Source organism: Pseudopipra pipra, chromosome 1, assembly GCF_036250125.1.
Source record: "Pseudopipra pipra isolate bDixPip1 chromosome 1, bDixPip1.hap1, whole genome shotgun sequence".
In the NCBI taxonomy this organism is placed as follows: Eukaryota; Metazoa; Chordata; class Aves; order Passeriformes; family Pipridae; genus Pseudopipra; species Pseudopipra pipra.
This window is the reverse complement of record NC_087549.1, coordinates 31084612-31110321: the sequence shown is the minus strand read 5'-3', so window position 1 is coordinate 31110321 and position 25710 is coordinate 31084612.

The following is a 25710-nucleotide window of genomic DNA, read 5'->3' as shown; positions in this document are numbered from 1 at the left end:
TTACTTCAGTGTTTTATTCTGAAAAAGTAGGGTATGTGAGTAGCTTGGGAAAACATTTTCCAGAGAATGAACAAGGCTGAGAGCTAAGTGAATTAATTGTAAATTGATGATGCAAATTAGCGGAATATATTTTTTCCCTGATTACTAAATATGTTTAGTGAGAATCAAATTCATTAGTAAAGAATAAACACACATGCTATAATTAAACTGTATTTACCTTTAACGTATGCCTGTTAGCTGAAAACATCCACAACTGGTAGTTATAAACTTTCTGATGAAAGTGTCTCCTGCCAAAACCCTGGTGTTCTGTCAAAGATTAAAGCAAGTAACTTGTGGTTTCTTTATTATAGCTGGCTCTGACAGCACGTATAAACTGACAGGAAATTTCCATTGAATATATGATGTTTCAGGATTCTGCTAGATGTGCAGATGTACATACAGGAAGCTTCAGTGGAATTTTAGCCTGAACAGGAAATCGTGGAATATGAAGTTCTAAGGAGACAGGGCTTTGGGGATGTCCTGATTCCCTACAAAGTCTGTAGAAGGAGGTAAGAGTACCTGACTACCTACACCAGGCTTGGCACAAAAGAGTATTTTCTTCTTTCGTCCCTCTCACAGAAAACAAAATGTAAACATGTACCTGTCAGAGCAATTTCTAAACAGGCACTAAATGAGCTAACTTTGGAACTGGAAGCAATAAAGCTGCTTCAGACTGAGGTTACGCCTGAGCTAATTGCCCAGGTGCAGCGCCATGCTTCAGAGGCTACACTGCTCCAAGTAATTACAAACTTACCTGCTCGGGGATGTCTAACATATTGCTTCATTGTAATATTTAGACATAACTCAAATGAATCATCAAAAAGCCAGAAAATATCAAAACTGAAGTTCTTTGAGTTATTTTATATGATCACCTGTGGTATGTGCCTTGCAGTAGCATTCTTAATTGCCCAGCAACTGTGTATTATTTCTGTGGGATCACTGCCTCATTCACTGAACACACTTGGTGTCAAGTCTAAGCTGCACAGTGAATTGCCATGATATAAAGCATTGTGTATTATACTCTGTAATGTCTGAATGATGTCTTGTGAAACAGGATGATGTCTACTGCTTCTTGCACTGAAATAGGTATGTAGTGTTCAGTAAATGGATTAAGGATCAGCTGCAAGGTAAAGATGACTTTCATGGACATCTGGCTTTCATCCCTTTCTTTGCGAGGGACTTTATGAATGACTTGCTGGAAGATCCTAAGAAAGTCTCCATTTCAATTACTTGTTAGTAAAATGGAGGGTCATAATACTTCCTGGTTAAATAGGAGTTTTCTTAATAGGCAATGTATAAAGCTTTATGAAGCAAACTAAAATCTAACGGAGCACCAAATGAAAATCTAAGAACCATAGTAAAATCTTTATTCATTGCAGGGCTTGGCCAGTATGAAGTACAGGAGCCAACATAAAAAAGTAGTCCTGAATACTTTTTGCTTTCAACAATGAAGGTAAAACCAGTATATGATCACATAAGAATGCAATTACCACACAAATTACTCAGTACCACATCGTGACTTTTGAATGCTTTGCTTACAGACCTCTCAGGTTCTAATGTAGCTTTCCATAGTTTGACTCTTCCATCTGTTAATGTATTTGAAGGTAAAACAGTCTCTTTTCAAAAACCTATCCTTAAATAAGCTGTCTAGAAAAAGAAATGGAACACTGGAAGTGTGGATGAGGGCATGGCTTAATGGTGAACACGGTGGTGGTGCCAGGTTGATGGTTGGCCTCAATGATCTCAAAGGTATTTTCCAACATCAATAATTCTATGATTTTATGAAATGAAAACTAAATAGTTCAGTGACTAGACTCCCTTATTGGGGGCATATAAGGCAAGTTTTCTTTTCAGGTCTGTCACTGTATTTCTAAACGTCTTGGGAAAGGCTTACTTCTTTGTGCCCGTGTGACTCTTCTCACCTTGTACCTCTTGGGTGTATTTAGACTATCAGTGTGTATGTAGAGCTGGGTTGTCTATTAGTATAAATTTGAATACCATATAGGACACTGAAGGTCCAGTTTCATTTGGCTTATATAGACATTAGCAAGTACAAGCAAACATTAATAAATTAAATTGGCTAATAAAATGTGTAAGAGAGTATCAGCTGGAAGCATGTAACATTTAAATGAATAAATATATTAATCTAAACAAACTAGTTTTGCATATACTGAAGTCAACTATGCATCAGAACATAGATTCATATTTTTGATGCCAGAAAAGCTTCTCTCATCTGACCAGTAGAAATCATTTCAACTTCCTCCACAAGGTTTTCAGACCCTGAAACTTCCCTCCTAGCTGAAATTGCTACTTTTCTGATATTTTCCAGGCGTATTTTACAGTCAGACATTAATCTGAGAGTCATTTTGAAAAATGTGTTGCTTAGTCATTCCAGCATTACTAATGGTAGAATAGGAAATGTTTTCTTATTCTACAGCAGTAGAGTTGTTTTGTGCCTAGTCCGTGGTAGTAAAATTACTTTCAGATGCCTCAGTATATAGTGCAGTAGACATTAGACATTGTTTAAGCATTGATTAGCATTATTAAGTTTGTGTGTACTATGTTCTGATTACTGTATAAACATAATGCCCATTAAAACAAAATAATCCTTTAGACCTAGCCCACTCAAGTAGATTCAAAAGAATATATCTGTTCATGTATAATAATATGCTATTACAACTTTATAAGATGTATAAAAATTGCAGGTTAAATTATTGAGTCAAAAGTCAAATTGTCTGAGTTTTTTAACCTTTTCTGCCATCTATCCTGAGATGTTGAAATGTGAATTCCTTTTCTATGGCATGTGAAAGAAAACAAAATATAATTTATGTATGGTTCCATGCCTTCTTTCCAGTGTATATAGCTAAACAACTCTCTACTTTTTGTGAAGCCCTTCATGCTGGCTAAATTATCTTCTTAATTTGTGGAAACTACATGATATTGCGTAAAAATAGTGTAACCAGCAGGACTTGGGACTAATCCTTTGTCCAGGTTTGGGCCCCTCACTACGAGAAGGACATTGAGGTGCTGGAGCATGTCCAGAGACAAGCGATGAATCTGATGAAGGATCTGGAGCACGAGTCTTACGAGGAGCGGCTGAGGGAGTAGGGGTTGTTTAGCCTGGAGAAAAGGAAACTCAGAGGGACCTTATTATTCTCTTCAACTACCTGAGAGGAGGGTGTAGAAAGGTAAGTGTCAATCTCTTCTCCTAAGTAACAAACAATAGGACAAAAAAAAATTGGCCTCAAGTTGTGCCAGTGTGGATTAGTCTGGATACTGGGAAAAAATTCTTCACAGAAAGGGGTTGTCAAGCATTGGAACAGGCTGCCTAAGGAAGTGATTAAATGATCATCCCTGAAAGTATCTTCTGAGACGTGTAGATGTGGCACTTAGGGACATGGTTTAGTGATGGATTTGCAGTGTTAAGTGGATGTTGGGACTCCATGATCCTAAAGGTCTTTTCCAACCTAAGTTGTTCTATAATTCCGTAATCTTAATAGGGAAAAACTGCTCTTGGAATCCAGGTTAATTTTGTCTTGCCTACATTACATTGCAGCATATGATGTCTATATACTTCAAGTCTCATAATAAAGCTGAGGGGCATGGTCTTCAGCTTACAGGTAAATAATTTGAGTTTGAAACATTTTTCATGGCTTTTTCTTAACATAATACTTTTTCCCTCCTGACTCTATCCTGTAACAATCAGGGTTTGATTTTAATTGTCTTATGACCACCGATACTTCAACAAATTTTGAATTTTTGGGAAAGCTATTCTTATAATTTCACTCAGTTCAGCTTTTTGTAGTTAGCACTTGCGACAAGCAATGAATTTTCAGATCCAGCAGCTATAGGCCACTTCTGAACTCTTGTGCCTCTCGGAGGTTAGATCTAGTAGATTTAGTAGCAGCTGCAGCAATGACTGACGCTGCTGCGTTACACTGCTTGGTTCACTTCAGCCATCCTTATAAAATTTCATTTCTCTTTGCTTTGTTATGGAAGAGAACACTTTTCTATTTGTAAAAAAGTGGAGGGATATTATTTCGAAGATGGAAAAAATGTCCCTGAGCGTAACAAAGAGACTATTAGAACACCTGGCGCACACTGTAGTTGTAAGGATAAAAGGTACTGGTGGAAGAAAGTGTATTATTTGGAAAGGAAATATACAGTAGGTGGGTTGTTCATATTTCATAGCATCATAGAATCATAGAATGCTTTGGGCTGGAAGGGAAGTTTAAAGGTCATCTAGTCCAACTCCCCTGCAATGCAGAGGGGATATTTTCAACTAGATCGGGTTGCTCAGAACCCTGTCCAAACTGATGCTGAAGGTTTTCAGGGATGGAGCATCCACCACCTCTCTGGACAACCTGTTTCAGTGTTCCACCACCCTTATTGTAAAATTCTTCTACCTTATATCTAGTTTAAATTTGCCTTCTTTTAGTTTAAAACATTATCCCTTGTCCAATCGCAACAGGCCCTGCTAAAAAGTCTGTACTTATCTTTCTTATAAGCCTTTGAGCACGGAAGGGCCACAATGTTTTGTCTCTAAAGTCTTCTCTTCTCCAGGCTGAACAATCCAAATTCTCTCAGCCTTTCTTTATAGAGAAGTGTTTCATCCCTCTGATCTTTTTTGTGGCCCTATTGCTCAGAAATGAGATAAACACCTCCTTGGCTTGTGTATTTTGTTTAGATGTTTTAAGCTGTCAGTCCTGTTTCCTGTATGTCCAATTCTAAATAGGGTCTCAAAATAAGAAGATGACCATACAATCCAGTAACACATTCTCATGATATTTTGGCCCAGGGTTTGTGTTCAAGCTGAGAAGATAGTAACATTTTCTATGCCACATAAAAGTGGCTTTAAAATGCAAATAAACGGAGTTTTTTCCACTTAGATCTTTCACATCTTCTTAGCACATGGTAAATATTATATAAAATGGTGGATGGTCAGACTACTCTTCTGAGTGCATAAGAGGATGGATGGATCTAATTCCCTTTGCAACTCTGACCCTAATAAATTCCCCTACCCAGGGTTAGCCACTTACTCCTCTAGTCTGTCCTCTCAGCTCTGACCCCAGTCTTCAATTTCAGAGGATATTTGGTGGCAGGGTAGCAAAAAACTGCCCATTTCATTGCTGCACGGGGCTTTAGAGTTAGGCAATCAGCTTACAGCAACTGCAATCCTCATTTTATGAATTCCCACCAAGTCCTGAACTTTCTCAGTAAACTTATATACCACCGTCTCCTCCTTTTCTCCGATAGTCACACTTCCAAGCCATGTGTTGTAGTGCTCATGCCTAGACCTGGGTATGAATTCTTATCCCTAAACTGACCCTTCTGCACCCCCAGGCACTCTGTGCCCACGCTGATCTAGTTAGCACCCCTCAGATAATGAGGTCTTCAAATTTTTTTTCCAGGAAATTTCCTTACTGCATTATGTTGATTATAAAATACTGCTGTATCTGTACATATGTATCAGTGTATGTGTGTCACCACTTGCATACCAATATGTATCAGCATTTCTTCAATCAAGCAAAAACTTGCACATTTTTTCTTCTTTAGCTCCTGCTTCATTACTTGTGATTCATCATTTCCAGTCTTTTGTTCTGATAAATCTTCAACATAGTTTCATTTTTCTGCTATTATACAGTGTCAACTAGCTCACAAAACCAGAAGAATAGTTATTAAAATGTTCACGCTTCACAAATAATATTTTGACTGTTGGATAGATATAAAAGTCCAGTAGGAAAAATATTCTGACATGATTTGTAACATGCTATCTTTCAAATGGCAAAAAATATCAAAATAGAATTGAAATAGCCTGCTCATGATGCAATCCGCTTCCCATTTTCAAACGAAGGAATGAAGAACACAGCATGCATTTTTCTGTGAATCTCAGGGCTCAGATCTACACAATATTTCTATTGAGGCAGGCAGTTAAGCAACTTTTCACAGAAGAAAAATAGACAACAAATATTGTGATTGTTTTGATAATGTTTGACTTAGAATTCATTTCTGAAAGTAATTTGATATATATTTAACTTTAATACCTAATTATGAGATGAATTTCCCTATGCATATTTGCAGGATTTGGTCCATTATGTTTAATGAAATGAGAAGGTGAAGGTGGAACTGTGAAAAGACCAGCCTTCTTGTTAAAATGAAACTATTAGCTTAATACAGGATGCAGAAAATATAATGAAGAGATGAGAAATCCCTCGTTAAATGTTTGTGACCTATGCCTTGTTTGAAAGGCAGAATGTTTAGCTCTCCCTCTCCTGTAATGTGTTGACTAAATTTTTCCTTAGGCAGGGAAGCTACTTTGTGTAATGTAAGATTAACAAAATGTCATCTGAATGAAACATTGATAGACTTGTGCATGAAATACAGTAAACTTTGCCTTTTCTATATATTCATTCACTTTAATATAAAAAGTGAGACATGATAGACCTGCATGTCTAGAATATATATTTATGCATGGACACATACGTCTGAAAATAAAATATATACAGGAATACATTAAATAGGTGACTTACTTCTCCCTGCAAGGTTAAGCTATCTGATTAAATCAAACTACATTCTTTCTGTTTCATCCATCACTACCAGCTGATAGCAGAAACAGTATGCACTTCTGAAATATTTTTTTTTGGTTTATGATGTGTGAGACAGAAAGAAAGAAGCTTTAATTTAATCTGTTGGATTGACTTTGCAGAGATGATAGTAACAGAAGTAGTATCTTCAGCTAAGTAACCTGAACAAACACAACATGGAAATCAAAAAGGAGTTTATAAATATAACACTTAAGCCCCACTTTTACCAGCCCCTTTTATAAGGATACTTGAACAAGCCACCTCTTATTCCAGGCAAATTTACTCTAAGTAGACTGGTGTTTTTTCTCTTGTTGAGGTTTTTGTGAGAGTTTTTTTGGTTGTTGTTTTTTCGGTTTTGTTGGTTTGGTGTTTTTTGGTTGGTTGGTTTTGTTTTGTTTTGGTTTCGTTTCTGGTTTTTTGGGGGCTTTTTTGTTGTTGTTTTTTATTAGTTTTGTCTGGGTTTTTTTTTGGGGGGGGGGGGTGGTTCCCTTCTATTTCTCTTTTCTTTTGGTTATTAACTTTCTGGAAGATCCCTTTGATGTACACGCTCATATTATTTAGTGAATTTTTCATTTGGTTACGAGTAAAAATAGAAGAACCAGAACAGTTATAATCTGTTTTGGTCTATACTGAATCTGGCCTTTTAAGGCAGTTATTACTTTGCATTTATTTCTTACAGTGATACATATTTATGTAATGAAACTGTCTTAGCAATAATGCAAGTTCTGAGGAACAATTTTATGGTTTAAAAGCTTTTTAAATTGGAAGTGAAATCAGAAGAGTTTGATTTTTTTTAATGACTTTTCCATGTAGAATGGTTTGGCTTCAATATTAATAAAATCTAGAGTTAAAGGAAATTTAAGGTACATTATAGCAATAGAAACAACATGTGTTTCTTTGAGACCTCTATCTCACCTCTTCCCCACTCGAATAAACTCAGGCTAAATTTGAGTCATGAATTAAGAAATGCCAAACACTTTCCCACTTAGGCACTTAGATACTTGCAAACTGACATACCTTCTGAAACAAAAGGTAAAAATACCTTTGATATTCTAACTATAACTATGTAAATAAATCACAGAATCACGGAATGGGTAACGTTGGAAGGGACCACAGTGGGTACAGCCTCTCTGCTCAAGTAGGATCGTCCTAGAGAAGATTGCACAAGGTTGCATACAGACAGTTCTTGAGTACCTCCACTGAGGGAGACTCCACAACCTCTCTGGCAATCTGTTTCAGGGCATGGTCATCCAAACAATAAAGTTTTTCCTCATATTCATCTGGAACTTCCTGTGCATCAGTTTCTGCACAATGCCTCTTGACCTATTGCGTGGCACCACCAAGAAGAGCCTGATTCCATCCTCTTGAGACCCTCCCTGCAAATACTTACAGACATTGATCAGGTCCCCTCTCAGTCATCTCTTCTTGAGGCTGAACAGGCCCAGCTCCCTCAGCTTTTCCTCGTAAGAGAGATGCTCCAGTCCCCCAGTCATCTTCATAGCCCTGTACTGGAACTCCTCCACTAGTTCCATTTTTTTCTTGAAGTGGGGAGCCCAGAACTGGACACAGCACTCCAAGTGAGTCCTCATCAGTGCTGAGTAGAGGGGCAGGATCACCTCCCTCGCCCTGCTGGCAATGCTCTTCCTAATGCATTCCAGGATACCATTGGCTTTCTTGGCCACAGGTGTACACCACTGGCTCATGGACAGCTTGTTGTCCACTAGGACTGCAGACCCTTCTCCACAGAGCTTCTTCCCAGCAGGTCAGCCCCCAGCCTGTACTGGCACATGGGGTTGTTCTCCCCCAGGTGCAGGACCCTGCATTTGCCTTTCTTGAATTTCAGACAGTTCTTCTCTGCCCATCTCTCCAACCTGCCGAGGTCCTTCTGAAGGGCTGCACACCACTTTGGTCTATCAGCTACTCCTCCCAGTTTTGTGTCGTCAAGGACCCTCCTGAGGAGGTGTGAGAGACCGGACTCGTATTTCATTGGTTTATTTAATTATTGGGTCAAATCAACCAACCTGTGTGTGTTAGGGGAAGGATCATGTCAATGTCCACATGGTTAGGCCTGCATGGGAGACCCATGGACGCCTAATGGCAGCGTGGAACCCGCATGGCAGGGCTGTCAATCAAAAAGCCTACCTAGCAGCCCACTCACACCACGGCCCCTGGAGCCTCTGTTTGGCTGCACCACCCCTCACTCCAGCAAAGAGGGTCATTGAACCAGATGTCCTGCCTGGGAGGTGTGGCCTTGGTAGCCAAAGCACATGAATACAGGAGCACAGAGGCTGTGCTTTGCCTTTTCTCTCAGAAACTGCCATTACCATGTAAAGCTCCGGACTTCCATAGGACCCTTTGGTGGTAACTATGTAATTCTCTTACTCTAATCTCTTTCTTTACTCCTTCTTTCTTCTCTTAATCTCTTTTCTTCCTTTACTTTCCTTAATCTCTTGTGGGTAACGTAAAACCTATGGGTTGTATTTTACTGAGTGTGTTGGGTACTTTGTGGAGTCTTCTTGTTGGTTGTATGTTGTTCCTGTAAACCTTTTGACAAAATGACTATTTTTCTCTAAATTAAAAGAAATCTCTTGGGAAAATGGATTGGCACTTTCTCTTTACACGACTTCAAGGTACTAAGAACAAAAGGCTCTGCAAAAGTTCATTGGGAACTCTTGGAGTCTTAAATATAAAATTAATACTCCCAGTAAAGCTCAAGGCTTTGGGACGTTGCAGGAGGCACCTCCAAGAAGATCCCTAAAGAGGCTAAAGTTAACCCTCATGAACAGATTGTTAGTGTAACTTTCTATGTCCTAGCAATCTCAACAGGTTTGTTATGAAGAGACTCATTCCCTAACACTTGTCATTCATTCATCCCGGTAAGGAGTCTAGTAACTAAGGTAGTTAGAAAGCTTGAAATGCATTTTATAGATACTGCAAATGTAAGTTTGGACATGCCATAGTTTTCAACTCTATGTAAAGGAAGAGTTAAGTTGGATTTCAGCCACCTCTGCTTTATTTCCAATTTCAAATTTGAGTGCAGGATGGCATGTGAAATGGCTACTGTGTAATTACAGCAGCTTCCTTCACTACAACAAATGGGGTATTTTTTTTGTTGTTGTTTATGAATGATAATCTAGTTTGCTACTTTGGAAGAATTGTGTACCTCAGAATTCTGAAAAACAATACTGAGACTTTGGGAAATGTTTGTTCGAGTTTATATGAGTTCCTCTGCAAAAAAAGCATATTACAGGAATAATTCTCCTTCACCAGGTCCCAAGCTCTGATTGTGATTTTATGCTACCACAGTAGTTTGAAACTTCTCTAGTTCATGTGAGATCATTTCCCATATATTCATTAATTGTTGAAATTACCCTAGGGGTATAAAAGTAGAGATTGACAGTATTCAGAATTCACTGATATAAAATGTCAGCTTTATAAACTTGTTACTTAATATACTCTTGAAATTGTCAACTATTAGATTTTTTGCTTGCTTGCCAAGCTATTCTAACTTAGCACTGACAAAAAGTTTTAGTAAGGAACACTGTCAGGTTTTTACACTTTAAGAGAAGTTGATTTTGCCTATGAAATCACCTTGAGTAGCAATGAAATAGATTCTTAAATGGACATAGTACAGAGAGAGGCAATGGTGTCATGCTAAAGCTCTCACGTTAACCTTATTAGTGCAAGTTAAATATGGGACAATTTAGCAATGACTGCTACATATAAGAACAGATGGCTGGTGGATGACTTCCTTCTGTGTACTGAAAAATTCCAATTAAGGCAAAATTAAATGAATTAAGAATATCATAAAACTGCTATTCCACATTTTACTATGGATTATGCCCTCCTTAGCAGGGAAAATTGCATTAATTGCTTCAAGAAAGGAACTGTGCCTGCAAAGGACTTGGTGGTGAACTATTCCACTTCCTGCCATTGCACAGTTATGCATAACGTGACCATATGGAATTCACGAATCCCAAGTAGGAAAAGAGTGCAGCAAGTTTTTTGCTCTAAACCCAAAGTACTCTGTCATTTAAGTAAATAGAGAATCTCCAAGATCTGTATCACAGTATAAAAAGTTTTTATCCATGCTGGGTACCCACTAGAAAGAGATATGCATAAGAATACCTGACATTACATTCGTTAGGGGACATTATTATGCTTCGTGTGTTGCATAACCTGCAAAAATGTTCTTATACAAAAATGTTCCATAAGCAGCATTAAATATGATTGTACCAATAAGCTTTCTCTACATTCAGTAGGTTGTGATTTGGGCTGAGCAGAGGGTCAAAAGTGAGGGATAAACTACCTTATATTGTTTTCAAATAATTTATCTCAATTGATAACATTTTTCTGTATCCTTGAATAGGATATTTTGACCTTCATTTGTATGAGGTGTTAATTTTTTCCAGTGACTGAAATACTGAATCAATTCTTACTGTTTTCCAGGTTTCTGTGACCCATTCTTGTCCAAGTCTCTTTGGTCTAGTTTGGCTAGAGTACAATAAGGGTACAATCTATCTGCATTATGCAAACAATACAATTATTGTGTCCCCAAAGAGAGAATTTACACTTTTGGGTTTTTTTACGCTGTTTCATGTCCAAACTCATCTCACATCTGGTCTATTCAGCTCTGAGTCTCCAGGCAGGTAAAGGATTGCGGTAAATTCTAGATTCTAAGCTTAGAATTGTTTTAACTTTTATAGTCTTTTTGTTGGATCTGACATGCACGGGCTGGGTATCTGGCACTCAGCCTAAATGATGCACATTGCCCTCTTGCCCAGCAGTATTGCATTGGGCTTGCAAGCACGGGGTATAATTACATTTGAAAGAGTCCTTGAGGCTCCTTCCTTCAGCCCTGATGTCTCAAATAATGAGGGCTTCTGTGGTACGTGGCAGCCCAGTCTCAGATTGTCCTTGCCTTGTAATAGTGTATTACATCTCACATGGGCTACACTCATCCTGTAGCTGCTGGAACACCATGACTATAAACACCTAGAGCTTTGTTGTCTGTGTTTGAGCTAAACTCTCCAGCAACCCCGTGTATTCAATGGAGAGAAAGATGGACTCTCAGGGAATGATTTGGTGAATCACACTGCAGAAGTCCTCTCTAGAAACTACACCAGCAAACCAGATAAATGAGCTGTGCATATGTACAGGTTAGCTATAAGTGGTCCAGTGAATCCCACTCAGGCATGCTAAAGGTTGAATATATAAATGCTCCATGGAATACCTTCCTCTTTTAGTGTTCCATAGCAGCATGAATTGTCTGGGAGCATATATCAACCATGAGGACAGCAAAGGAGATACAACATGAGCCTGTAATTGGACCCTGACTTTTGCTAGTTATGATATGTCTGCAAAGTAAGTTTGGAACAATGGTAGTGGCATCCCTACAGATATGTAAAAATAACTTTAGAGAAACCAGAATGGATAAAGGCAAATTTCTTAAACTGGACTTTATGAGAAAACATGTTATCAATTACAGAAGAAGATAAATAATTATATGGCACCTGACATTTTGTACTGTGAGGATTTCTGTTAAGCCACAAAAGGAACATAGATATTTTACTGTAATACATTCTGGACCATGCAGCTAATTAAATTGTGGCAATTGCCCATACTAGATGCTTATAACAGCATTAAGTCTCTATACTCATCACTGTAGCAGGAGTTCTGGAGACCCCGAAGGAGATGAGTGATATGCCTCCTTAGCATTGAAATGTACTGCTAAGTTGTTGCAGCAGCAGGAGATTGTAAGATCAAGAGGCTTAATAGCTTTGGTACAAGAGGCAGTGCTACATTAAACGCAGTAAAATGCAAGAACTTACTGTATGTTCATAGCACTGCAAGCCCCCTACCTATACATAAAAGAGCTGACAAACTACATGTATGTAGGGTTCATAAGTGAAGAAAGTTTAAGAAGAGTTTTACTATATGTCACTGCAGACAGTGGTTTTATTTGAAAATTATCTTTTGCATACCAAAATATACCTTCACAACACTGCAAACTAATCATAGATGGGGCTATTTTATAGCATAAAATGGAAAGCAAAAACTGCAAACATATTTTTGAAGAACATTTTTCAGCATTGCTGTGAAGCATTTTTCTTTTACTTACTTGTTAACTGTTTCAAAAAATTTGTACTGTGTATTACCTTATTGTTTGTAATGCATCTTCATACATTTACTTTATTCTTCTCATCCTGATTTGTAAGGTAAATATGAGGATTAAAACAAAGAATTAAACATTTTTATTTTCATAAATATTAGAATATTTTGCTCTTTTTGGGTTTTTTTCCTTGTTATTATATTAGGAGCTCCATTTTAATTTTTCATAAGAAAAAATATTGGTATGGAAAGTATTGCAAAGGCTTTCAAAATATATTTTGCAAATCTGAAACTCAGTATTAAAGTTAAAGATAAGAAAAGCTCCATCTCAGGTATTACACAAGACCATAATAACCTACTCACCCTTTTACTTACCCATGTGCATAACCATATGCACTCTGTCACAATCTGGCACGTGAACACAGATTCTTTGCTGTAATAGCATCCTTCTTCACAGCACAGACCTGTTTTGCTGAAACAGGTCTCCATGGAGAGGGGATTGGGAAATAAAGGACTTGAGTTCTTGCCTCTAGTTTGTCCCCACTCTCAGCCTTTTGACTGCCTGTGGCTGCTCCACTGTACAACCTGCCCAAAGACTTTTGCTGCTGAAGTTTTCTGAGCAGCATCAGCAGCTCTCCCTGCCACCCAGTCTGTTTCCTACCTCTTTTTTGCTGTTTCCAGCTTGTGTTTTTCATTCTTGGAATACAGCTCTTTCTGGTGTAGAGTGAGCTCAGTTAACAGAACCTGTGTAACTAATTTGCCTGAGTCTGTGTCAGGTTCGGGCTGACTGCCTGAGGGTAACTTTGCCTCAACAGCTCCTTTCAGGCCTGATTCTATGAGCAGCATTTTGAGTTCTTTTAAAGACTTTCCTGCATATTCCAATTTTCTTTCTGAGAGTAATTGTTCATATTTCATTTTACAGAGTCCAGAATATGTTTTTGACGATTTTTTTTACCTTGCATAAGACATTTTTTCAAATGAACTTCTTTTATACACTCTTTCTTGGGAAATTCTGCCTTTTCTTCAGTGAATGTTTTCTCACACATTGTTGTATTTTAGTTTCCTTTTCCTTGCAGATTGACACCCTATGGTTGGCAGAAAGCTTTGGGTTCTCTTGCCTTATGTGGTTTTCCCTAAGTAAAAACTAAGCAAACAAAATGAAGTAATAAATCAATCAAAAACAAACGAGCAAACAAAACAAGAAAATGACAAAACAAAGGTTCTGTGCGTCATGTGGAGGTGACTGGGCTTACAGTAGACCTACCTCAGTTGTTTTCAAACATTTGAATGAGAAGGAATAAATGTTTATCACCTTTGCTATCTGTTGCATTAAAAAAAAAGTTGCTAGTATTTACCCATGTGAGCAAAGTATGTGAAATTTCAAAGGTTTACTACTAGTGTTATCTAGTACCAGAAAAGTAGACTTCCATACTTTCCACTCCTTTTATTCCAAGACCTATTGGTCTCTCAGAACAAATAGAGAAGCACAGCAGAGAGCCTGCTTCCAGCTTCTGTCCTGGAAACTGTATATCTGCACTGCAAGACAGAGCAAGCACTCTGAAAAATGTTAATTATCTTCTCACCATGGTATTCCTGGAAATCCCCTGACAATAACCACTTTGCACATTTGGAAGTGCAGATTTTGGCATTAGGCTGTTCAAGGCTTATTTTTAGAATAGTCTGACTTGAACATGTGTGGACCTTCTTCCTGCCATACTGGCTTTTAGGTTTGCATCATCCTTCTCTTACAGTCATTACCTTAAGAAGATCTTGACAACCATGGCTTCATCTCAAGCTCTCTTTCTCTGGATCATTGTTCAGGTATGTTTGAAGGAAATTCCAGGTCTTGAAAGAGATACTAATTCATATATGGATACTCAGATTCATCATGACTTGTGGCAGTTCTAGTTATAGAGACAGATAGTGAGGAATACATAGAAAGGCCTCTGCTAGTCCTTAGAAACTACAAGCACAAGGGATCTTTCAGAAAGAAATTATATCCCTTTCCAATTTCACATATCTTGTTCATGTAAGATATACTTGACCAATTCTTCTTATCTTCTAATTTATCTTGAGAGTTTTGCAATTATTTTGAGGCATTAATAGCTGAAAGAATGTTTCAGAATATAAGGATTGTGTTCTGAATCCCACTTAATAGTGTAGACATGGCTACTAGTATTTTATTCATGGTTGTGGTGTTACAGAGGTAATCAAGGTTGCAATGCTTTAGTTTCCCTAAGGAGGTCCAATCCACAACTGACAATGTCCTATCTGAGGGTAAAAAAGTCTATTCAGTGATGAAGTGCTGCAGTCATTAAAGTGCAACATTGCAATCAGTGTAAATCTTTCATTGGACCAACAAAAGAAGGCAAAAGTATGATCAGTGCCCTGTGAGGCCTAATTTCCTTCAGCTTTTCTTCCTTTTCATACTAATTAAAGGCAAAAAGCTCATGTGCTGAAAAAAAATTCTGGTTCAGGGTCATTGGCTACCTGTTCATCAGCACAGAGACAGATCACCATGGAGGGTCCATTGAAAAAGCACAAAGTGATATTCCCTTTCAGTCCATATCAGCATCTTTTTCCTGTTCTGTATCTTTTAATGAATACATTGTCATGCTTCCACGTGGAATAACATTATGACAAGTGGTGAATAGATGCAATTATCATAAAGCTACACTAACCAAAATTTTATTTTGAACCTCCAAATCTTTCTGGGGTTTGTTTGGCTGTGCTTTCTACAAAACCATGCTGTAAAAGCATTTGGATATGCATTTCTGTTAATCTCAGGGGACTGAGATTAACATTCTGCAATGGCTTTTTCGTGATATTTTAAAGCAAAAAAGTAAAAAAAAGGGGAAACGAAAACCCTACAAAGACTCAAGATGTAAGAATCTTTGAGGGCTTAATCAATAGTCTGGATAATGAATGATCACAGAATCAGAGAATCACAGAATGGGTAAGGTCCAGCCTTCCTGCTCAAGATTGTTCATCGTGGAGCAGATTGCACAGGATTATATCCAGATGGTTCTTGAATATGTACAGTGAGTGAGAGTCCACAACCTCTCTGGGCAATCTGTTTCAGGGCATGCATCCACACAGTAAAGAAGTTCTTCCTCATATTCATCTGGAACTTCCTGTGCATCAGTTTCTGCACAATGCCTCTTGACCTATTACTTGGCACCACTGAAAAGAGTTTGGCTCCGTCTTCTTGATACCCTCTCTTCAGATACTTATAGACATAGATAAGGTCCCCTCTCAATCATCTCTACTCGAGGCTGAACAGGCCCAGCTCTCTCAGCTTTTCCTCATAAGAGAGATGCTCCAGTCCCCTCATCATCCTTGTCGCTCTCTGCTGGAACTGTCCAGGAGTTCCATGTCTCTCTTGCTCTGAGGAGCCCAGAACTGGACACGGCACTCCAGATGTTGCCTCTCTAGCGCTGGGTAGAGGGGCAGGATCACCTCCCTCAACCTGCTGGCAATGCTCTTCCTAATACACCTTAGGATACCATTGGTTTTCTTGGCCACAAGGGCATACTGCTGGCTCATGGGCAGGTTGTTGTCCACTAGGACTGCAGACCCTTCTCCACAGAGCTTCTTCCCAGCAGGTCAGCCCCCAGCCTGTACTGGCACATGGGGTTGTTCTCCCCCAGGTGCAGGACCCTGCAGTTGCCTTTCTTGAATTTCAGACAGTTCTTCTCTGCCCATCTCTCCAACCTGCCGAGGTCCTTCTGAAGGGCTGCACACCACTTTGGTCTATCAGCTACTCCTCCCAGCTTTGTGTCATCAAAGAGCCTCCCGAGGAGGTACTCTACCCCTTCATCCAAGTAATTCATGAATAAGTTAAACAGTACTGTGCCCAGTATGGAACCTTTAGGGGACTCCGCTTGTGACAGGTCTCCAACTAGACGCCATGCCACTTGTTTTGGCCCTTTGGGATCTGCCATTCAGCCAGCTCTCAATCCACTTCACTCTTCACTCATCCAGACCACAAGACCCAAGTTTGCCTATGAGTACATTGAAAACCTTGCTGAAATTGAGGTAGACAGTATCCACCACTGTCCTCTCATCCATCCAGGTACCTGTTTCATCATAGAAGACAATCAGTTTGGTCAAGCATCATTTACTTTTAGTAAATCCATGATGACTACTCCTGATCACCTTTTTCTCCTTCATGTGGCTAAGGATGGCCTGGAAAATGAGGCACTCCATAATGTTTCCAGGGATTGAGGTGAAACTGACTCTCCTGTAGCTCTCCTTCTTGCCCTTTTTGAAGACTAGGATGACATCCACATCTTTACAGTTCTTAGGCACATTTCCTGTTTGCCACAACCTTTCAGTAAAGAAAGGTTTGCATTATAAGACTGTGCATTCAGAAGAGGGTTGGCTGATGCTGTAGTTAGGGCTTTGAACAGGTTGAGTGTAACTGACAAAAATTGCATGTAGGGCTATCAAAGTGTTCTCATATATATATTCACACTACACTAATAAAGAAGCTGCCTAAATGAATGTATATGCAAGTCCTTCTAATAGGCCTAAGCAAAACACCAACTACTTCTCCCACTAAGTATCTCTTCTATAGGTACTGTGTGAATATAGTTGTAGTCAATGAATTTTGAAGACTAGTTATAGCTAAATAACTCTTGTTTTCACGCTGAGATATATCCTTCAATTAAATATTTTTTTACATGGAAAAGTTTGTACTGACAAAGAAATTACTTCCTTGCCATTATGTCTGTTTATACACCTTTCGCATACTATTAATGCAGAAAGAGAGTAAAGTCTTTATTTTTATTAGTATATCTCAATCTTTAATTATCCAAATACCTCACAAACTAATGATCTAAATATAGTTATAAAATTCTTGGGATAAAAGCTTTGCCCTGATCTGATGACTCCTTTTAATTACCTGCCAATAAACACATACTTATCAAGACTATATAGTTCTTCATCAGTCATCCTTTTTATATAATGTTTATAGTCCACATTTTATTTCAAAGGATTTTACAAGCTACAAAGCATGTACAATAGTCATTTTCTTTATATGGTGCTTGGGGGCATTACACAACAAAGTACAAAGAGCTTATCCTTCACCCCCACTGAAATGTAGTCACCTCTGAAGTGAAAAGTAGCAGCTTTTTAATACCAAAAGAAAAACACTATATCTAATTAAAGTGACAAGCACATGTAGTTAGAAAGAATGTGGTGTTCAGACTGAAGCCTTACTTATGACTTATTATTCATTTTTCTGCTCTTCCTCTCTCTCTTCACTTTACCTACCAGCAGAGGAAAATGCCTTAATGTACAACCTGCTCTTTACTTAGACCTTTTAGTTATCCTCTGCTGTTTTGCAAGACTTAGAGAACTGTTTGAGCTTGATCCCTCTATGTTAGCTGTGAAAGAATCCAACAGCTGCCACTTCATGTGAAGGATTTCTGTGGGGAAAAGGGGTTCTTTTAAACTAATTCCTCAGGCTGCTCACAAGCTGGACTTTCCCCTTTAGATGTCCTCCGTGGCTCCCTAACACTTTTGGGACTCTTTGAGCTACGTGAGCTGTCTTCCTTTCCTGATGGTGGCATTTTTCTCTTCAAAGAACAATTTTTGCTGCCTCTCTATTCTGCACAGGGAGAAAATGCCTTTGAAATCAACATGGTTCTGCAGGTAGGTAATAGGCATTTAGAAATGTCTATCCACTTCTCATTTGTTTAAAATTTGCTACTTCCTATTGCAGTTAAACAGGTATGAAGTGATTTTCTTCTAATGTTGCTTCCTTCTAATAGTCTGTACAATGAAACTGCATCAGTTTCAAAGGTTTCACTCCCTGCCTAGAATAGAGCTGTTATAGCAATAGCCCTTTGAAAAGGAAATGGCAAATGGCATCAGAAGGACAGGCAAACAGCTTAAGTCAGGTTCATGTAGCCCTAGAAGTGCTTGGAAGCAGAAGATGACATGTGAAAGAGGACTGAGGGAAGAGGGTGCAAGCTTAGAAATATCTGTTGAAAGAATTAATTGAACATCCCATCTCAAACAAAGCAATAGCAGCTGTAAAGACAGTAGCTGTCAAAGGTTCCTAGACTTGTGTAAATACTGCAAGACCTATTATTTAAAATAAAATTACAATAAAAATCCATGTTCAGACAGGAATCTTCCCTTTTCAAAGAGACTATTAGGTAGACATTTGATTTGTTTTATAAGCATTTCTTATGTTTAATATGACCGCTCCACTATTAGTTCCTAGATGACCATGTTTATTAGTATGACTATCTTTAAGCAAGGGGCTTTCATGAATTTTAAGGTCTTATGCTGTATTATTTTCTGCAGTACAGTGGTTCTGACAATGCCACCTATACTTGTCAATAAAATAGAACAAGGCATAATCATCACAGAAGTGGCCAAACTCTCTTCCTTTCCATAAACCTATTGGACTTATCAGTGCTGTCTATTGGGAACATCACAACCAGTCAAACTATGGTTGGGCAATACCTGTGACATAGCTACTTGGAGCAGAATAAAATCATTCCAGGGAGCATCCCAGTGTTAAGCAGTAAGGACACTAATTTACCACAGCTTGCACCCACGGCCTAACCCCATTCAGTTCACTAGCATAGGCACATTTGGATGTCCTCCGAACAATGCTCGTCCCCCTACCAATGTCCACTACGTAGTAAGGACAGTGGTCAGTAACCTGTGCCGCTGTGAAGTCCTGACTCTGGCCATGCAGGAATGCCCAGGCGTGGGAAATAAACAGGAGAGACACAGGTAAAAGAAAATGTTTCTCTGCTTTTTACAGTATTCAGTTGCCTAAAGATCATCCTTTCTTATAGGATGGATATATAGCCATTGATTTAAAACTAGACAAGTGTGTGTTTTGTTAAATGGACACACTGAGCATTTTGTTAAATTCTTTGTAGCTTAGTTCTTGAACTTATGGAAGGTTCATTAGATCAGGATATTGGACTATTTTGTGTTATACTTTCCAAAACTACCATGAGAGGATTCATGTCCATCTAGAATATTTTTCAAAACAGATGAGCATTGAGAGTAGTGTCTTCTGCAGTTAATTGAAAAATTGTGATGAATAGTTCAGTAATCATAAAAGATTCTATCACTTCAATATAGCACAGAAAAATTGTGGAGAAAGAGTTGTACAATTGACAAATAATTTTATCTTCTATAGAATCCTTATTTTTGTACTTCTTAAAAGATGAAATGAGAGAAAAAACAGTACTTATTCTAGAAACCAATGTCAGTTTGTATAAAGTCTGGGCAATGTTGATTGATATAATTTTTAGACTTGATGATAGGGAAAAAAATAACAGAAGGTTTTTTGTGTTTGGTTTATTTTTATTTGTTCACCTGCTTCAAGAAATGGCTGAGTTTAAAACCACATCAAACAGGCAAGCACTTAAGGATGCATGTGGGAATTAGGCACAGATTTCTCTCTATTGTTAATAGAAACTGTGCATCTAACACTTGTTCACTGTAGTGGAAATAGACCTGAGCCTTAATCTAAAGTGCATTGTGAGGAATTACTTTATTTTTTTCCATTGGAGACTATGGTGAATGATGTAGCTGTAGTGCACAAAGTAAATCTAAAGGCAAGTGAAGTAAACTGAAAGACCACCATTGGATCAGGGTCCATTGGCCCAGGGTCCATAGACAGAAACAGATGCTCCTTAACCTTTCATTGTATTAATAATTTAACACCACTGATCACTCATAAAGGACTGAAATGTATTAGTTTTTCCTTTGAGATTACATTTATCCTTTTCCTCTCCTACCTTAAATCCTGGTTTATGTAACCTTTCGCTAAAGAATTTACATAGAATCAGCAGAACTACTGTGTATAAATGGAAATTACTCCTTACTTAGGTCTTTTGTAAACTTCTGCACTGATTGTGTAGGACTCCAGTGTCTGCAGTGTCTTAGACTGTCCCTGTGGTTTCCTGGTCACCAAAAAGTAAGTAGTGATTCCTGATTCCAACTTCCTACAGATTCTCAGCCTCTTTCTTAAGCCTTCATTTTGTCTATGGTTTAAAATATACTTTAAAAGTCAACAGCCTTTTAAATATTTGTTATGCTCTCCAATTCAAGTAGAAAATCCATATCCACAATAAAATGGGTAATAATAAAAATTATTTTATGAGCATATTAACCAAGGAGGTAAAGGAGGTGAACTGCCTCTCCTTTAATTGCCTGAGTTAGCCTCGGTAGACAGCTATCCCTACAGCCACTTGTTTGCTCTCCCCCAGTTGCATGAGGGAGAGAACTGGAAGGGTACAAGCAGAAAAGTTGTGGATTGAGATAAAGAAAGTTTAATAGGTGAAGCAAACCTGTGCATGCAAGCGAAGCAAAATCATGAATTCATTCATTACTTCCCATAGGCAGGCAGATACTCAGTCATTTCTTGAAAGCAAGGATTCATCATGTGTAATGATTATTTGGGAAGGCACAGGCCATAACTCTCAATATCCCCTTTTTCCTCCAGGTATTATTGCTGAATATGATAGGATCCCATATGGTATGGAATATCCATTTGGTCAGTTGAGGTCAGCTGTCCCAACTGTGACCCCCAACTCCTTGTGCACCCCCAGCCTACATGCTGTCAGGGCAGCATGAGAAACAGAAAAGTATTGCTCAAGATTAGCTAAAACAACCCTGTGTTATCAACACTGGTTTGGTCACCAAACTAAAACAGCACCACAATGGCTGCCACAATGAAAACCAACTCCATCCCGGTCAAAACCTGTACAAAGTCTCGCTTTCCCATTCTTATTCTGATTTCACATAATCAGCTCATGGATTACAAGAAGGGTAATATTTTATTTTATTATTTTTAGAAGAAGAATTAGCTCAGAGTGAGTTAGAAAATCTTGAACAATGCCATAGTTTCAGGTAATGTACCACAGTTTCTGCCAGGAATGCAAACATACAATGCAGGAAGTCACTAGAGCGAGATAAAGTAAATATAGCACATTAAAAAGTAAAACCTGTGGGTCAAGGCAGGATGCTGAGGAGAGAGCAGGCAATCGGGAATAAAATGAATCATTCACTTACCAGTGAATGATAAAAGTCTGGAGGGATAAAAGGAAAATAAAAAAGAATATGTTAGCATAACAAAAAGTGTGAAATTAGAAAAAAATGAAATTTAGGAGAAAAAAATGCCTTTCAGGCTTCAAGGTTGAAGAAAATTGCTTGAGTAACATGAAAAAATATCTTATGGAGATTCAGAGAGTATGAAAGTTCATCTCAGGAAGTTTTGGTGATATAGATCAGAAATCAAGGCATTTCCCTGGAATTACCTGATGCAGATTTTCTAGGAAAAAGTCTATTAAGGGACAAATGAGTAGATTAAAACTATCTAAATCCTTGCTGAGTTCCCATACAAAATGTGATTAATTATGTAGACCAATATATCAACTTATCCTGAACTTCTGCTGTCATGAACTAAGTTTTTTTTATGTGAATGGATAAAACATTTTTTCCTTTACAATTTAAATTACAATGGTTTCAGAAACCTAATGAAAGCAAATTACACTATTCTGGTGAATGCACAAAATGATGACACAAAATATTGCAAAAGAATGACCAAGCATCTTGGAAATAAAGTTTCCTTGTAGACATGAAATTTGACATACTGATCATTTGGAAACCAAAATGAGGTTAAAAAGATCTTATTCTTTTCTCATACTTATTAAGTATTCCTTTGATGTAAGTGGAATTTATTCCAGCATAGTCTGTTGTCAGAGGAAACTTAAATCTAAAGAATATGCACTGTATTATCTTGTAACTTTGATTGCACTATCATGGAGAATAATTTTATAAGCACGTTTTTATGTGCTTTAAAGTTTATGAAGACTTTGTTAGCATATTGTTTGGAAAAAAAAAAGTATAGCTCTTGCATTCCTATGCATCCTCTGGTTATATAAACTGTTCTAGAGCAAGCAGCAGTCACAAGTATAGAAGCCATGTTGCTGAGAACACAGCTGCGATGGGCAGGGCACATCTCCAGGATGAAGGACCACCACCTCCCTAAGATCTTGCTTTATGGTGAACTTGCCACTGGCTGCCACAAGAGAGGAGCCCCGAAGAAAAGATACAAGGACTCCCTGAAACAACATCTCAGACTTGGCCATATTGATCAACATAACTGGTCTTCTCTGGCCTCCAATCGGGAGGCCTGGAGACACACCATCTATAACGCAGCTGTCTCCTTTGAGAAAGCACGCAGGATCACTCTTGAGGAGAAAAGGCAACGCAGAAAGAACCATGTTCTGCAGAATATACCATCTAAAGAGTCTTTCTACTGTGCCTTTTGCAATCGGATATGTCTGTCTCATATTGGCCTCATAAGTCACCAACATGCCTGTAACAAATGTGGATAGAGCCTTCCCAAATCTTCGTTCGCGAAGCCCAGCCATGAAAGTTTATGAAGACTTTGTTAGCATATTGTTTGGAAAAAAAAAGTATAGCTCTTGCATTCCTATGCATCCTCTGGTTATATAAACTGTGCAAAATCTGAAATAATTAAAACTGGTGAAATAATTAAAACTGGTAAAATAATAATTAATTTCTGTGAACAAAAAGTATAAATCGTAGCTCAGTTTTTATTTATCAAACATCATGTGTTACTCTCAACTACATTGGAAAAATGTTTTCAAATTGTTCTTTCATTGAATTAATTATTTTAATTGCAATTAAAGCTGATAAAATATTAGTGGAAGTAGTTCAACATGTTGGACAAGGTGCAACCATTAGGGTCATCTTGATGAGGATAGCATGCTATTCTTTCATGTATATAAAGTTTGGTTAGTAGCTCTTATGTTTTGCAATTGATTGTTTACAATTCAGAACTGCTCAGTGCTAACATAGAATAACCAAATTTTTCGGTTAATTTATATTTATTCATCTCTTTTTGCTGACTCCCACCATTCTGTCTAACTCAACATTAAACCTGAAAGTGTTAAATTAATTAATTTTGGTGTATGATAGTTTTAAAACATTAAAATGCATCCGTAGAGTTTTAAAACATTAGCAAAATACCAGCTATATACTTAGACTTGTCAGCAGCAGCTGAGTATCTACTTTAAAGGGTCATGTACAAAATGTAGACGGATGACTGGTGGGAACAATGACTCCTTAAATTCAGAATGAAATATGCAATAGATAGCAGTCAATACAGAAGCAAAATAACAAAACTACCTGCAAATGAAACAGCTGCTAGCTGTAGTTCAATAACTGAACTAATGGAGGGTAATTTGGCACATCCTCAGTTATTGTCTATCTATAATATGTTAATTATTATGCTTAGACTATTCAGACCAAGTTTATAATTTATTTGAAACATGTCTGTAAATAACTGCACTGAGTAGGTAGACTAGCATCAATCAAAGCAGAAATAAGTTCTGCATGAATGACAAAAAAGGATGCAAAAGAAGCTTGTGATCCTTAAAATCTTTTTGCTGAATAAAATATTGTTCCATCTCTTTCAGTTACTAGAATTAATTTGCTGTCCTTTGTTCTGCTCACGTAAGATACTTTAGATTATCGGTCTTGCACATGAAGCTTTTGCTTTACCAAATAAACTGTCTTTATCTCAACCCAAAAGTTCTCCCACTTTTACTCTTCTGATTCTCTCCACCATCTCACCAGAGGGACTGAACAAGTGGTTGGCTGGGGCTTAGTTGTCTGTTGGGATTGAATAATGACAGTCTTTTTTGGCAGGAGCTCAAAGCGTTTGAGATAATGACAGAGTCAGTGCAAATTCTTAGTGTTTATTAAAGTTCATAAGTGAAATATGCTGTTTCTGTAAATTTTTTGGACTGAATCAGGGAAGATTCTGTGCAAAAACTACATGGAGGGGTAGAAAAGATGGTTTAGGATTATTAAAGCTTTCTTTACACTGTTAAATTCCATGCCCTATGCTGAAAATTTGCATTCTGCCCTTGACTTCCGTGGTTGTGGGTAAGAATTCACTATGTATCTTTGTACATTTTTAATCATGAAGTGAATTCTTCAAATACTGTATTTTCTGAAAAACAGTCTGATTCTAATTATCTTTCCATGAGAACAAAATTTAGTCTCTGTAATATTCTATATGAGAGAGGCATGTATTAGCTCCCATTTGCATATCATTATAGGATGCAATGTCATAAATGATAGGGTAAAACAAGTATATCCAAGTCTCATATAGATATTCAATCTTAAGGAGAAGAAAAAATGTACACTAAAGGATGAACTAAATTGTTACTACCAGAGACATGTTAAATGTGCATTCATAACTTAGTGAAGCACTTGTCACTATTCTATCCTGGGTACCAGCAGTATACATATTGTTACATTGACCTGTGGAAATAATCTGTCAAAGTTTTTGTTTTATCTACTTTGATCTAATTTTCTCAAGAGGCTTTTTTGTTTTCTGATTTTACTAGAATGAGCACCATGAAAAAAAACTGTCTCCTTGTCCTGGTTTTGGCCAAGGACAGGGTTAATTTTTCACAATAACCATGAGGAAGTGGAGCCCCAAGACCTGTCTAAGTTGTTATTCTATACCACCTCACATCATTGCTAGGGGGTGGAAATAAGGGATTCTCACTTCCAGGAAAAAAGGGCATGGCTTTCTGTCTGGGTAAAAGGGTGTGGATGGAGGGTCCAGACACTGTTTTGTTCATTGTCTTGGGGTTGCGCTGCGTCAGGTTGGTCAGTGAGCAATTTGCAAGTAGAACACCCTCTCTTTTGTACATAGTTGTTATTAATATTGTTGCTGTTGCTCTTTGTTTTCTTATCTCATTGCTGTTTCCAGTAAATTGTTCTAATATCGGCCTGTAATCTCTGCCTTGGGTTTCTCTCACCAGAGGGGTGAAGTGAGGGGAGCAGGAGTGCTGTTCTTAAACCACAACATTCCTTCACGTATCTTCTAGGCTTGTGCTTGCCATTTGTCTTGATTTCTTTAACCTTGATGTGAACCGTTGCTATGGCC